The following is a 15,887-nucleotide window of genomic DNA, read 5'->3' as shown; positions in this document are numbered from 1 at the left end:
GGTCATCTTATCCACTTGATTATTACAACATTCCTCTGCTGCAGTCATCCTCTGGTGATCATTCACATAGGACACAGATATCTTCATGATATCTGCCCACTCAGAAAGGTCTATCCACAGACCTCTTCTGCAGACCTCTTTGTCACCAGTTTTCCAATCATGCTCCTTCCAAGTCTTTGACAATCCAGACAAACCATTAGCAACAGACCTTGAATAAGTATACAAATGCACCTCTGGCCAGTTCTCCTACGCAAAATGAATCATGAGGTACCCTGCTAGAAGTTCCACCCACTGGGAGGATTTTCCCTTACCACTGTTGTTTAAGGTCATCCCAGAACGGGGTTATAGTGCTGCAGCTGTCCACGTCCAGGTAGTCCTTGGGCATTATGCAGAACCATCTGTAAACCAGGCCTGAGTTTTCTATTCCTCAGTCAACTGACTCAAAAGAACTCCCCAAGAGTCCATAGCTCTTGTCTGGGAAAGAGAATGTAGTGTGGTAGGAGTGAGAGACATGGGCATTTGGGTCACTTCCTCATGTAACTTAATTGTGTCTTTAGGACCTTCTCAAGTCCTATTGCTAATATACCGTGTCCATTTTATGATGGAGTGTAGCTGTGCATACCCAACTTTATGGCTTGGTAAGTCAGACAATACCCAGGTAATAATAGGCAACTCAGATCTCATGGTAACCTGGTGGCCCATGGTTAAGCATTCAGTCTCTATTGATGTCCAGTAGCAGGCTAAAAGCTATTTCTCAAAAGGAGAGTAGTCATCTACCATGGATGGTAAGACTTTGCTCCAAAAATCCTATGGATTTGCATTGTGATTTTACAATAGGGTCCTGCCAATGGCTCCAGACAGCATCCTTGTTTGCCACTGACATTTCCAGCATCATTGGATCTGCTGGCTCTTACGGCTGAAGTGACAGAGAAGCTTGTACAGCAGCCTGGACATTTCACAGAGCCTCCTCTTGTTCCAGTCCCCACTCAAAACTAGCAGCTTTTCTGGTCACTCAGCAAATGGGTCAGAATAGCACACCCAAATGAGGAGGTTGTTTCCAAAATCCAAAAAGACCAACTAGGTGATGTGCCTCTTTTTTTGGTCATAGGAGTGGCCAGATGCAACAGCTTATCCTTTACCCTAGAAAGGATAGTTCAACATGTTCCCCACCACTGAACACCTAGAAATTCCACTGAGGTGGAAGGCCCCTGTGATTTTGTTGGATTTATCTCCCATCCATGAAACACAAATGCCTTACCAATAAGTCTAGAGTAGTTGCTCCTTCTTGCTCACTAGGTCCAATCAGCATGATATCATCAATATAATGGACCAGTGTGATGTTTTGTGATTGGGAAAAATGATCATGTTTCCTGTGGACAAGATTATGACATAGGGTTGGAGAGTTGATATACCTCTGAAGCAGGACTGTGAAGGTATACTGCTGGCCTTGTCAGCTGAATGCAAACTGTTTCTGGTGGTACTTACTGAAAGCTATTGAGAAAAAAAAAGCATTTGCCAGATAAATAACTGCATACCAGGTACCACGCAATGTGCTTGTTTGCTCAAGCAATGATACCACATCTGGAACATCAGTACCACTGGAGTCATCATCCAGTTAAATTTATGATAATTCACTGTCATCCTCCAAGGCCCATCTGTTTTCTGCACAGGCCAAAGAGGATAGTCGAATGGGGATGTGGTGGAAATCACCACCCCTACATCCTTCAAATATTTAAGAGTCACACTGATCTCTGCAATCCCTTCCGAAAGTGATATTGCTTCTGATTCACTATTTTGCTAGGTAGGGGCAGTTCTAGTGACTTCCACTTGGCCTTTCTTACAATAATAGTGCTCACTCTGTAAATCAGAGAACCAGTATGGTGATTCTGTCAGTCGCTGAGTATGTCATTTCCTGTTATACATTCTGGAACTGGGGAAATGACCACAGTGAGACGGGCCTGAACGAAAACTCCATGAATCACATGACCTCCATAAGCCCCTACTCTGAGTGGTGGACCAAAGTGATATTTTGGATCTCCTGGAATTAGTGTCATTTCTAAGCCAGTGTCCAATAATCCACCAAATGCCTGATCATTTCCTTTTCCCCGGTGCACAGTCACCCTGGTGAAAGGCCGTGGGTCTCCTTGGGGAAGACTGGGGGGAAGGGTAACAGTGTAAATTTTGGGCAGTGTAAAAGAGTCATTCCCAAAGGGTTCCCAGTCTTCCCCATCCCACATTCGAGGTGCTCTGGGTCTGTAAACTGCTCAAGTCTGGGAATTGAGTAAGGGGCCATGATTCTGTTTTCATAATTCAAGTTAGACTTCTGTTCACTTAACTTAGAATTCTTCTGCTTATACAGCTCGAACAAGAATTTAGAGGACTGCCCATCTATTTTACTTCTAGGTATCCCATGATCTACTCGCCAATCCCACATGTCTCTGAGAGTCAGGTTATCTTGACTGTTGCTTTGAGTCTGCTGTCCATTGTGGTGGCCATGCCTATCTTGTCTATAGTGATTAACTGTCGCCATCTGGCTTCTGCCAACTCAGGATCTGATCATCCCCATTGTGTTTAAGGATTTCAGCTCAGTGACCGCAGTTCCACAGTAATATCTGATCTACAGAGAAGGATGACTACAAAAATCTTCAAGGAGCTAATCTCACACATTTATTTCTCAAAGTTCTGGTGAAAGATGTGCCCTCTGGACATTCCTGGGTTATGCAAGCAGGTCTTCCATAATAAATCCATAAAATTCCAGTCTCTCTAAGCCTCTGGATCCCCTCATCTACATTATACCAGGGCAGTTATAGCAGTTCAACCTCAGGTAATATCGGCCACCTTTTGATCCATGTTTCGGCCAATTATCCAAACAAACTGTTTATGCCCTTTCTAACCCCTTGAGCTACAACATTGAAAGCAGAATCTCTGATTAGTGGGCCCATATCAATAAATTCAGCTTTATCCAACTTTATATTCCTTCCAAAATTTTCCCATATTATTACTATCCACACCCACACATATTCCCCTGATTTCTGTCTATACAGACTGGCAAACTCCTGCATTTCTTTTAGAGTATAGTCTAACTCCTCATGGGTCACACTTTGTACCTCACCTTTCAGAGCCTCTTTGGACTTTAGTCTAGTTGTAGGTATTGAAGCAAAGAGGCATGGTGGGGCTGGGTCATGAAAAGAAATAAAGTGTCTTTTAAGCCAATTATCTCAGGGCATTCCATTTCACTTTCATCTGGTGAAACAGGATTAGTTACTCCAGACAGAGGAATGAGGGCTGTTTCCCCAGGGGAGGTATTTACAGGGTTAGCAGGCACTGAAGAGTTGATATTGTTAGGTGGATTTGGATGGCAGATTCTGCTGGGGAAAGTTGTTTTGTCAAGGCAGGCTGGAAGTCATGAAGCCCTTTCCTTAGGGCAGTCCATTACAGGTCTGTCTAGCAAAGGCTCAACGTATTACATAGATCCTGTCTCCATATCACCATCATTATCAAGCCATGTAGCAGCACTCCAGGTTTCAGTATTCAATTCTTCTCCAATCAAAGCTCTGACTTTAACAGCAGACACCCTGCAAGGTTGAAATTTTAATTTACATTGTAAATCTGCTGCTCACACAATAAGGCCTTGTGTCTGTTTTTCAGCGATTCCGAGTCTTTGACCACAGGAAATAATATTTTCTTTTAAGGCACACATGGAAACTTTTGTATTGTTCATATGGCACTTGCCTTCAGCTTATCCCTTTCCCCCTCACTGTATCTGCAATATCCAACAACAACCAGCCAATATCATCACACTGCTTAATTCCACAAAACTTTATAAAGATGTCAAGAACATTCTCACCCAGAGCCTTGCCTCATATAAGCATATAATCAGCAGAATCTAATGGTGATGTTTTGAGAATGTTTTTCGCCAACTCACCCCATGGATGGTCAGTGCCATCTTGATTATTGAAAAGAGAGTCATCAGTGAGTCTGAGGCTAGTCAGAGTAGAAAACCAATTGTAAAAAACATTTTTAAGACTTATTTTCTGAAGAACCACTCCTGGTACCAATCTGTGTTAGTCAGGGTTCTCTAGAGAAACAGAACCAGCAGGAAAGATGTGTAAATACAAGATTTATAAAAGTGTCTCATGCAATCATGGGAATGGAAGAGGCCAAAACCCTCATGGCAGGCTATGAAGCTGGAGCTCTGATGAAGGGTCTGGATGAACTTCACAGGAGAGGCTTGCTGGCTGAAGAAGCAGGGAAAGAGTCTATCTTCTTCCTTACAACCTTCTACTGATTGTATTATCATGTGGTAGGAGACATACCTTAGTTGATCACAGATGTAATCAGCCACCAATGCAATCAATTGACTGACAGCCTTCCAGTTTATCAGCCAGCCATGAAATATCCTTGAAGTGATGGTCAGGCCAGTGCTTGTTTGAACAGACAGCTGGGCATAATCACTTGGCCAAGTTGACATCAGAACGTGACCCGCACATATACTATAATTCCACATGCAAGCACATTATTTATTCCCAATTGAATATTTTGTTTCTTAATTGTTCCTATTTAATATGAGCACATTCTTTTTCTCAGAGGCTATGTCCTCTGGAATCTCTAAGTAAAGTAATTAAAATTTGTGTTCTGATTGTAACTGGTTCCTTTTATTTTATCTGTCTTACCTGTGATGTTAGCTCTTTTATTTATTTATTTTAACTATTATCTTTCTCCTTGTAGCTAATGATTTTCTCACATATATGCTATACTTTAATTCACAATTATAGGTTTAAGAATATGCCATCAATTAGTATAAATTAGCTGTCGTAGGTTATGTTTACCTTTATGATTTGCTATTTTTGAAGAAGAGAATTTTTATTTTCTGATCACAGTATAATTTACTTCATTTCCTGTTGTTCTGGTTTTAGACTGTTATGTTTCCCAAAAAGCCATGTTCTTTTAACCTTAATCCAATCTTGTAGGAGCAGACCTATTTCTGATGGGACCTTTTGAATAGGTTGTTTCCTTGGAGATGTACCATACCCAATTGCCGGTGTGACCTTTTGATTAAATTATTGCTATAGAGTTGTGACTCCACCCATTGAGGATGGTTCTTTATTAGCTTACTGGAATTCATAAAGTAGCTCACAGAGAAAGATTGCAGGACCAATACAGAGAGAGATGCCTATACGCAGACATTTGGAGATACTTAGAGAGTCAGAGAAATGAAAACAAGAAACAGAGGTTTGGAATAGATGAAAACATGTTCAACGTTGGATGAGTGGATAAAACTTTGGTATATACATATGATGGAATATTACACAATGGCAAGATGGAATAAAGTCATGACACATGCAACAATCTGGATAAACCTTGAGGATGTTATGTTGAGCCAAATAAACCAGAAACAAAAAGACAGATACTGCATGGTCTCACAAATATAAACTAACTATAATGAACCAATGATGAGAGTTAAAGTTGAGAACACAGATTATCAGGAAATATAAAGAGGGTAGAGTTTGGGCATTTGATGCCAAAGTAGTACAGAATGTTTAACAAGATTGATGATAAAGATTCAGAAATAGCACAACATCGTATAGCACTGTATCTTAAGTATAATGAACAAAGCTGAGTGTGAGTAGGTTGAAAGAGGAAGGCTAGGGGCATATATGTCACCAGAAGGAAAGAAAGAGAATAAAAACTGGGACCTTATAATGTAGCTAAACCTAGATTGGACAATGATGTTGATTAAATGTACAAATTCAATAATGCTTTTACATGAGGGAGAACAAATGAATGTCACCTTTGCAAGGTTTTAAAAATGGGATAATATATAAGAAAAATATAATTAATGCAAGCTAGTGTCTATAGTCAACAGTAACATTATAATATTCTTTCATTAATTGTAACAAATGCAATATCCCAAAGCTAAATGTCAATAAGAAGGCAATGTAAGGAGGGGTATGGAATTTTTTGTTCTCTTTTTTGTTCTCTTCTTTTTTCTTTGCCCAGGAAATGGAGATGTTCTCATATAGATTTTGGTGGTGAATGGATAACTGTGTGATTATACAAGGAACCACTGATTGTGCACTTAGAATGGATTGTAGGGTGTGTGAATAAAACTGTTTAAGAAATAAACAGATACAAGTGCTAGAGAAGAAGTGGAGTGAAAGGTATACCTATTCTCTGTTGTAGGGAAGTGGAAGGATGCAGCCCCTTGAACAGCAGTTTGGTGGTTCCACAGAAGACTAAGACTCTATAAAGTTTTCTTAGCAAGTTTATTTTTTCAAAATCTTAAGGCCTCCAGATTGTTCCTATAATATGCCCTGAAACACAGAGGGACCAGTCTCTTCCACCCCATAAAGTTGACAATCCTGTCCAGCACAAAAAAGTTAAAATGATCAGTTTCCAGATATCCCTGAAGATGGAGAGGATAATCAAACAAGAGGGAGGAGGTGTAACTGAGAAATTAGGATTTAACAAATGGTTACGACTACTAATTAATTGCATAAGTGTTTCTTTTCAGTTTTTAGTGTTTTAGAATAGCCAGAAGGAAATATCAGAAATTGTTGAACTGTAATCCTGTAGCTTGGGTCTTTGATAATGATTGATTAACTATATAGCTTTTATCATGAGACTGTGTGATTGCAAACATCTTGTAACTGACGCTCCCTTTAATCAGTAGATGGGTAGTAGAGTAGTAAAATAAAGACATGCACCCCAAAAAAAGCAATAGATTGGGAAGATGGGGAAAATCACCCCTGTGTAAACTATGGACAATAATCTTTCATCAATTGTAACAAATGCAAGTACTGATAAAAGATAGTAGAATTACAAAAAAAAAAAAAAAGTTAGTACCCTTCCCTGAAGGAACTATGAACCACCCTCCTGTCAATATTAAGAGCACTTCCTTGAATGCTGATATTAATTCATTCATTTTCAACAACCTTTTGCTTTAAAGGCTGTAAAGATGACTATAAAAAATGAAAATGTTCTCAGTTACTGAGCTTTTTTATTTTTAACCAAAATTGGCCTCTCTTAAATTTTTCTCATCTCTGACCTTGATTTTACTCCCAGTTTTTCCCCAAGCAGTGTTTTGTCCCTTTTCTAGTCTATAGTTAACATTATTTCCCATTTCCTTTGGTTGATATTGTTCACCTTCTTCCTGAAATCTTATCAAACATTTCTTGAACCAACATACTGCATCCAACATTTGAAAAGCTGGTAACTTGACTCTCTACCTCTGCTCTAGCGAAATTCACATTATAGGAAAAAATAAACAGAACATTTATGACAAGTGTTACGGGGAACAGTGTGTGACTCAGCATTTCATAGAAGCTATACGATCAATTTAAATTTTGCCTCAAGCTTTTCCTGGAGTTGCACTTTAATTGCAAGTCAGAGCTTAACAATTTATCATGATTTAAACAGAAAACTTTAAATTACATTTATATCAACTGATGCAGTCTGAAAGTTAACAACATCAGAACTTCCCCCCATCAGTAATTTGGAACTGTCATTTCCAAACTAGTCTGTAGGAAATGTGCCAGATCCTTAATCATTAACTCTATTTCCTGTGGAGATGCAGTGGCAGACTTCAGGAGAAATGCAAATGCAACCACACTTCCTATATGGCAGGAGGTAAATCCATAGCTCTGTGATTCTGGATTTCTGCCAGAAGCAATCTCGTGTAGTTTTAAACTGTGGACTTGGGTTATCTGGGCACACTGACATTCGAATGAGGGCTTGATAGCTCCAAGGTTCATTTAAACATCCCAATAAGAAACATGTTTAGCAGGGCTACCATACTGACAGATATTTCCTGTGGCTGTCAATATCCAGCTTAAATCTAATGTAGCTCTGCTTATCCCATGCATTGGGATCATTTATATTAAAAAAAAAAAACCTGATTTAAAAGAAAGTAAAATGTGTGCTGTTATTACTGAAAACTATTTTTTCTCAAAGAAATCATTGCTTAGCCAAAATTCTACAACCAGGCATACAAATTGAAGTATTTTTCTTAATGGCAAACAAGCATTTCCTTGATCCTTTATTTCACCTGTTGGCATTTTCTAGCATGGGTTAAAAACTAAAAAAGAAGAACAGTGTGCTACCTCAAATAAGAATCACAGATAGGGTGTCTAATTTATTTTCCAAGTCAGAACAAATTTAGGATGAATGAAAAATATTGTTGAGTAAGTCATCAATTGGAACTGTCCTGAGCAAATCAAGACATATGGCCCTCTGAGTTTTGGAAGATGTATACCTGCCGAGTTTTCTTTTTGAAAATGACACGTTGCTCTCACTGATAATTAATCTATGCAGTTAATCCTTGTATTCTTACAAATGGGTGAGTGATTTAAATAAAACAAACGATGTAAATCCATGTTACTTGTACTGTATTGATCATCCTTTTGAAGTTGTTTTAAATACTTCTAGTTTTCTGTGGCTGATGTTTTCAATGAACATCATCACTGTAGTAACTATTAAAGTAATTGATGCCCCATTGTGCTTTATGTGAAGTATTTATTTAACATCCCACATGTATATCTTTTTTCATTCCCCAATAATTACTAGAATTACAGTCTGAGGGTTTATATTTAATTGGAAAAAGCAAGCTCAATTGCCATATATTTGGGTAAGACACATCAGTCGCATCAGCCCTGTGATATAATGGTGCAGAGCAGAAATTTAACATTGTAGCATTCTATTCTATCAGAGCAGCTTCCAATAGCCCTACCCACTGTGACCCTCAAGGCTATGGAGAATGGGGCCAAAATGGAATTCCCAGAGTTCTTATTTCAAAGTGGAACTTCATTATACAGCTGAAATAATTTGAGATGTTTGGCTATTGTGTTCAGATTTACTGAAATTTGATCTCAAGTTTTGGGTGTGAAAGCATTTGCTTTTGTCCCAAGACTAGGGCCAGAAGGCTTGATTTGAGGGGTTATCATAATTATTGCACCTGATAGGTAAAAATTCCTACATCTCCCCACTTCTGCATTCCGTTCTTCTAAGGGACTGGGTTACCTAACAGCTGACACTGCAGCCTCGATTATGATTCTATTGGACACAGCAATGTAGAGGCTACTGTGGGTCTCATTGTAGCTGCCCTTTTTCAGTTTTAAATTTGGTTGCAGGAACATAATTCATGAGAAAGAGCCTTACTTCCTACTTTAAGAGTGGCCATCTTGAAAAGTTTTATTTCCCTTGTCAATGCCCATATTTTGAATCAACATTTTATTCTTTCCAGACTTAGATAATTTTATTATTGTATTTGATTTTGTGATTTCTGCCTATGAAGGTGTCTTTTAGGGGTCACCCTATGCCAGAATATTATTCTTAAACTGTGACATGAATCCACATCAACTTCTCACCCCAGATCTATCTAATTTAATTGTAAGAAAAGTAATTTACTTCTAAAATGGTTCTGAGTAGAAAACTATTGTGATGTGAAGAATTTATCATCCTTTATTCTGCACAAATTATTATGTGACAGCTGACCTTTTGCTCAAATTTTTCCTATCCTATGATTCACATCAATGTGTTTGTTTTGGAATAAAAGAGTCTTCAGGACAATACGTGTTTTTTTTTTTTTTTTTTACAACTGCTTTGAACAGTACCAACAGTGCTACTAAATACAATTTTGATGAATGAATATTTCTTTGTAACATGAAAATGATATTTCCCTTAGGGACAATCCTATCCTCATTTAGAATTTAGCAACACCACCATAAGTGGTTTTTAGTTCTTTAAGATGCAGCTATGAGTTTCTGAATAAGTAAATATTTAAAACAAAATCCAAAGGTATCTAATTGTAGTTCATATTTGTTTGAACAATTTGGCGTACAAATGAGATGTTTATAGTTTCTCATAATTTTAAAAATTAATTTTTACCTTTGGAAAAATGTTCATCAGTTTATTAAGACAATACACCATTCTGTACATAAAGCTATATTGTAAATCTCTTAGGGGTAGAAACAGTTACAAGCAGAGGATAAATATTTCTGAAGTTATTTACATTTCAGCTTACTTAATTGGTGCCTTTCGTGTCCTGAAAGACCGTAATGCGAACAGTGACAGTGTCCTTCCAATGCAACTGTTGAATTAAATCTAAAATATTTTATTTCTCAGTAGTACAGAGGATTCTGACCCGCACATCATTTACGCATGTGCTGTACTCCCATTGAAAATTAAAAGTAGTTACGCTGTACTTAAGCATCATAAGGTAGTTCATGTACTTTCCAGAATGGATGAAACACAGGCACCTCTTCATGTCTGTGTGTGTGGAGAGTTCTCTGTCTATGTATGATTTTTCACATCTTGGATCAAACTTCTAAATGCAAATATAACACAAAGGGATACTGTGAATGTATGAGATACAGGAGATCTGTTAATTCTGTGGACAAGAATAAAACTTCTTCCCGTAGTCATCTCTTTTAATGAGGAAAAATAATATAACACAAAAAATTGAGAGTGTAATTTAATTAATTTTGCATGGTTTAATTCCATTTTTAAAATGAAATTCTAACACTTATCGGTTGCGGTTTTGTCTCTTCACATTTGAAATGGCACCTAGAAATGAATTTTACTTAATGCATGAAAACAGATGAATTCTTTCATTTACCAGCTGACTAGTAATAGCTGAGGGATGGACTATGCGACAAATTAATAACGCTAAGGCCAATTATAGCCTTACTTTTATAAAAAAATATATTAATTAAAATGCAACATCTTCCTTTTTTCACAATGATACCAATTTTAGAATGTATGGAAATCTTAGTTTAATAATTAAGTAAAATTTTATTAGGAAGAGGAGAAATAACTTGAAATGGAGGTCAATAATTAGGATAAAGTATGTGCAAATGGTAAACTTTAATTCACACCCATGGTATTCTTTTCATAATGAAAATATAACCTTGGAATATATCCATCTTGTGGCAAATATGTGCCAAATTTTGCCATATATATGGAAAACAGTACCTGCTTATAGTCTTTGACTTTATGCCATTGTTGTGAATTAAATGGGAAAGTTACTCAGAACAAAACTCTAATTCTTATTTTGTTGTCAAGACAAACAGCATGGCTCATGGAGTGATTGCCAGAACTAATATTGAAAACAATACAGGATCTTTTCTTTATTCTTTATGATTGTCAATAGTCATCAACTTGTCTACATATATAGCTGTGCCACCGCTCTGGTTTTAGTTTGTCTCATTTTTTAACCTTCCACCTGAATGCTATTTAAATTTGCCTATAAAATTATAGCATAATGCTAAGACCCCAGAATAATTTTGTAAGCTATTCATGGTTAAGAAATGAGCTCACTTTTAAAAAATAATTGTTTGTGTTGGAATGAATTAATGATATAACAATCTTAAAATTCAGATTAAATTATAAGCCCTTTTGATATTGTTATTTTCATGTTTCTCACATATGATGATGAATAATTTTTAACTGTGCAGAAAACATATGACAGTTATGCTGGAACTTGCATGTCAATAATTTTGTTAGATAATTTTTACAGTATTTAGAGATCATAAATAATTGTTTTAATTCAGTTTACAAAGCATTATTTCAATTTCAAAAGCATTATTTTGCAAATGATGAGCTCTCATTAAGACTACAATTCAACTCTCCAAGTTATTGATTTCTGTTTCCAGACTTTCACATGGGTTCCTCCACCTTGGAATGAAGCTGGCCCCTTAGAAAACATGGTGTCGATCCCTGGAGGCTGCAAGTAAGCTTAAAATTCAAAATTAAAAAAAATAAAAACTCAAGTGACCATGCATGACAGTTCACAGCTATGTAGCTTTATGATAAAAAAAGCAAACAAACAGAAAACAATAACCTAGATCTGCAAACTAGAAGCTTACTGGCGTATTTCTTTGATCCACCCCACCCTTAACATTTTCTGATATATGTCCACGTGCCCCCACTCTGAACGCTCTGTTCTTCCACTTATTCTGTTTATACTTATATTTACTTTGTAGCTGATTTCTTCATTCTTATCTTCCACTATATTGATGAGTGGTATTTTCCTATAGATTGAACACATTCTTGTTTATTTTACTACTGTGGACTCTGAGAAGTTTATTGTATCAGTTTGGGACACTGAGCTACGATCTATCTTTTGAGTTTAGATGAGTCTAAATATTCCTTTTATCCCCATTAGTTTTGCTGCTGTTGTTTCCCAGTAAATGATAATGTTATCATTTATAAGTCAATTCAAGAATATGATAATTAGTAGAACTGAGCACTCAGGGCAAGTGAAGGACAGTGATTAGATGCTTTATTCTTTTAAAAGAATATTTTTATTGGGAAATTTTCACTCACATACAATCCATCCATAACATAGTTGTGCAATCATCACCATGATCATTTTTAGAACATTTTCATCACTCCAGAAAAAGAAATAAAAAGAAAAAAAGAAAAAAACTCATCCAACCCATACCCCTTAGCCCTTCCTCTCATTGACCAATAATATTTTGATCTACTCGATTTTTTACCCTTTATTCCCCCCATTATTTATTTACTTTTTATCTTTATTGTTTTACTCATCTTTCCATAGTCTGATAAAAGGACAGATGCCTTAATCTTAATTATAATCAGTCTGTTCAACAGTCACAAACTCTTAAAACCTACCAATGAATCTAGAAAGCAGCTATCCTGGCCTAAGTGGTTTACTGTCTTATTACATCAATTTATATTGGATAGTTTTGACTTTGGACTCTGTGACGGTTTGAAATGATGTTTGTACCCTAGAAAAGCCATGTTTTATTCTTAATCCCATTTTGTAAAGGCAGCTGTTTCTCTTAATACCTATTCAGTATTGTACGTTTGAAACCGTAATTAGATCATCTCTCTGGAAATGTGATTTAATCAAGAGTGGTTGTTAAGTTGGATTAGGTAGAGGCGTGAGTCCATCCATTTGGGTGGGGCTTGATTAGTTTCTGAAGTCCTATAGAAGAAGGAACATTTTGGAGAATGGAAGATTCAGAGAGAGCAGAGAATACTGCAGCACCATGAAGCAGAGTCCACAAACCAGCAACCTTTGGAAATAAAGAAGGAAAACATCTCCAGGGGAGCTTCATGAAACAGGAAGCCAGGAGAGGAAGCTAGCAGATGACACTGTGTTCGCCATGTGCCTTTCTATCCAAGAGAGAAGCCCTGACGGTGTTTGCCATGTGTCTTCTCACTTGAGAGAGAAGCCCTGAACTTCATTGGCCTCCTTGAACCAAGGTATCTTTCCCTGGATGGATGCCTTTGATTGGACATTTCTATAGACTTGTTTTAATTGGGACATTTTCTTGGCCTTAGAACTATAAAATAGCAACTTATTAAATTCTCCTTTCTGAAGCCATCCTGTTTCTGGTATATTTCATCCTGGCAGCTAGCAAACTAGAACAGATTTTGATACCAGGAGTGGGGTACTGGTGCAGTTTGCAAATACCAAACATGTTGGAACAGCTTTTTAAATGGATAGGGGGAAGATTTTGGAGAAGTAGTAAGGAGTTTGATAGAGAAAGCCTAGAATGCTTTGAAGAGATTGTTGGTAGAAACATGGTTTCCAAAGATACCTCTGACCAGGCTCTAGACAGAAATGAGATTTTGTGCTATTGCAGACTGGAAGGAAGGTGACCCTTGTTTTAAAATAGCAGATAATTTGGCAAAATTGACTAGTGACTTTGGCTGGAAGGCAGATTTTAAAAGCCATGAACTTGGATATTTAGAAGAAGAGATCTTCAAATTAAATGTGGGAAGTGCAGCCTGGTTTCTCCTCACAGCTTATAATGAAATGTGACAGGAAAGAGATAAGCTGAGAACTGAACTCTTGGATACAAAGAAACCAGAAACTGAAGTTCTGGAAAATTCTGGGCCTCCTGAAAGGTAGACCCCAGAGAATAGTGCCCCACATGAGGTCTTGGCCAAATGTGAAATGAGTCAGCCATTTCAGAGAAAGCCTGGATTGGACAAGGAGTTATCCAGGAAGGATTTGTGGAAACTCTTTATGTCTGATGGGCATGATCCAAGGCTACTGCATAGAAAGCCAACAAGAGTGCTGTGGGACCTGTATAAACAGAGCCGTTGCCAGTCTGGACTGAGGGGTTCAGAGAAGAGACATGTTGAAGGAAAAATAACTTCAGAGGCAAAACGATGGAGGTTTTCATGAAGGTTTCATGAAGTCAAGAAGCATCAGCCCAGGAGAGCGGACCCACCCAAGCACGAGAAGAGGGTGAGTTTGCTCCAAAAGCAGAGGATGAGCCTTTCACCTGGTTACAGTGGAAGAGTCATGCTGCCTCAGGCCTTGGAGAGGGTGAAGCACCTTCCTTGGGGTTTGGGGAGAGCCTGGCTGCCATCATATGGTGGGGTTGAGCATGAGCCCTGGAGATGGCAGGATGCAGCCCCAATGTTTGGAGAGGGTGGAGCAGAGAAAAAGGTGGTCTCCCCAATGTCCTGCAAGGTTGTGTTCAGAGCGAGGCGGGCCTCTGCGTAGGCATTTGGAAAGGGTGGGACTGCCGCTTTCTAAAGCCTAGAAGATAAATGATGCTCAGACTTTGAAATCTAATGGATTTGCCCTGCAGGTTTTCAAAACTGTATGGGTCCAGTGACCCCTGTGTTCATTCCTCCCTATGGAAATGAGTATATGTATCCCTTGACTGTTCCTCCTTTGTATGTTGGCAACAAATGACTTATGAGTTTTCAAGGGTCCAGAGCAAATGGAGAAAATTTTACCTTAGGATTGCCCATGCCTTTGATGAGACTTTGTACTGATTTAAATTTTATATTAATCTTGTTTTTGAAATGTTACTGGAATGGTTTAAGGTCCCCTGATATTGTTATGGAATGAATGTATTTTGTATATGGGGAAAACATGTCTTTTTTATGTCCAGAGAGTGGAATGTGCTGGTTTGAACTGATGTATGTACCCTAGAAAAGCCATGTTTTAATCCTAATCCCATTTTGTAAAGGCAGCTGTTTCTTCTAATCCCTATTCAGTATTGTATGTTTGAAACTGTAATTAGATCATCTCCTTGGAGATGTGATTTAATCAAGAGTGGTTGTTAAACTGGTTATTAAGATGGATTAGGTAGAGGCATGTTTCCACCTATTTGGGTGGGTTTTGATTAGTTTCTGAACTCCTGTAAAAGGGGAAATATTTTGGAGAATGGGAGATTCAGAGAGAGCAGAGAATGCTGCAGCACCACGAAGCAGAGAGTCCATGAGCCAGCGACCTTTGGAGATGAAGGAAAACACCTCCTGGGGAGCTTCATGAAACAGGAAGCCAGAAGAGAAGGCTAACAGATAACACTGTGTTCGCCATGTCCCCTTCCATCTGAGAGGGAAGCCCTGACTGTGTTCACCATGTGCCTTCTCACTTGAGAGAGAAACCCTGAACTTCATCGGCTTTCTTGAACCAAGATATCTTTCCCTGGATGCCTTTGATTGAACATTTCTATATAATTGGGACATTTTCTTGGCCTTAGAACTGTAAACTAGCAATTTATTAAATTCTCCTTTTAAAAAGCCATCCTGTTTCTGGTATATTGCATTCTGGCCTCTAGCAAACTAGAACAGCCTCTTTTACATATTTTAATGCTGCCATGTTTACTGGATCAAGTAATTAGTATGTCTGAAAGAATGGAAATGACAGCCATTCTCTTGTCTTCATGGAACCTGGTCTAGTAGGGTGGAAAGACACATAGTAAAATAAAAAGCAGCATGAAGGATGTAGATCGAACACAGTAACTGAGGTACAAGCAAAGATTTAGAGTGAAAAAGAGTCCACTTCAGCCAGAGTTGATCAGTGAAACAATATCTGAAGAGGAATATTAAGAAGCCATAAATTCCCCAGGAGATTTAGAGGCACATGTGTGACAGAAGATTGAGTTGGAGTC

General features: G+C 37.9%; 1 long non-coding RNA gene across 2 annotated transcripts in view; it reads left to right on the top strand.

Moving 5' to 3' along the window:
* The window catches only part of LOC143654807 (uncharacterized), a 182,633-nt gene that overhangs the window by 112,448 nt on the left and 54,298 nt on the right, over positions 1 to 15,887 (top strand). For both annotated transcript variants that reach the window (XR_013161975.1, XR_013161974.1), the window contains one exon: positions 11,652 to 11,728. This is a non-coding gene — a long non-coding RNA (uncharacterized LOC143654807). The remainder of the gene's footprint in view (positions 1 to 11,651; positions 11,729 to 15,887) is intronic.

Source organism: Tamandua tetradactyla, chromosome 14, assembly GCF_023851605.1.
Source record: "Tamandua tetradactyla isolate mTamTet1 chromosome 14, mTamTet1.pri, whole genome shotgun sequence".
NCBI classification, from domain to species: Eukaryota; Metazoa; Chordata; class Mammalia; order Pilosa; family Myrmecophagidae; genus Tamandua; species Tamandua tetradactyla.
This window is presented reverse-complemented; position numbering and strand designations above follow the sequence as displayed.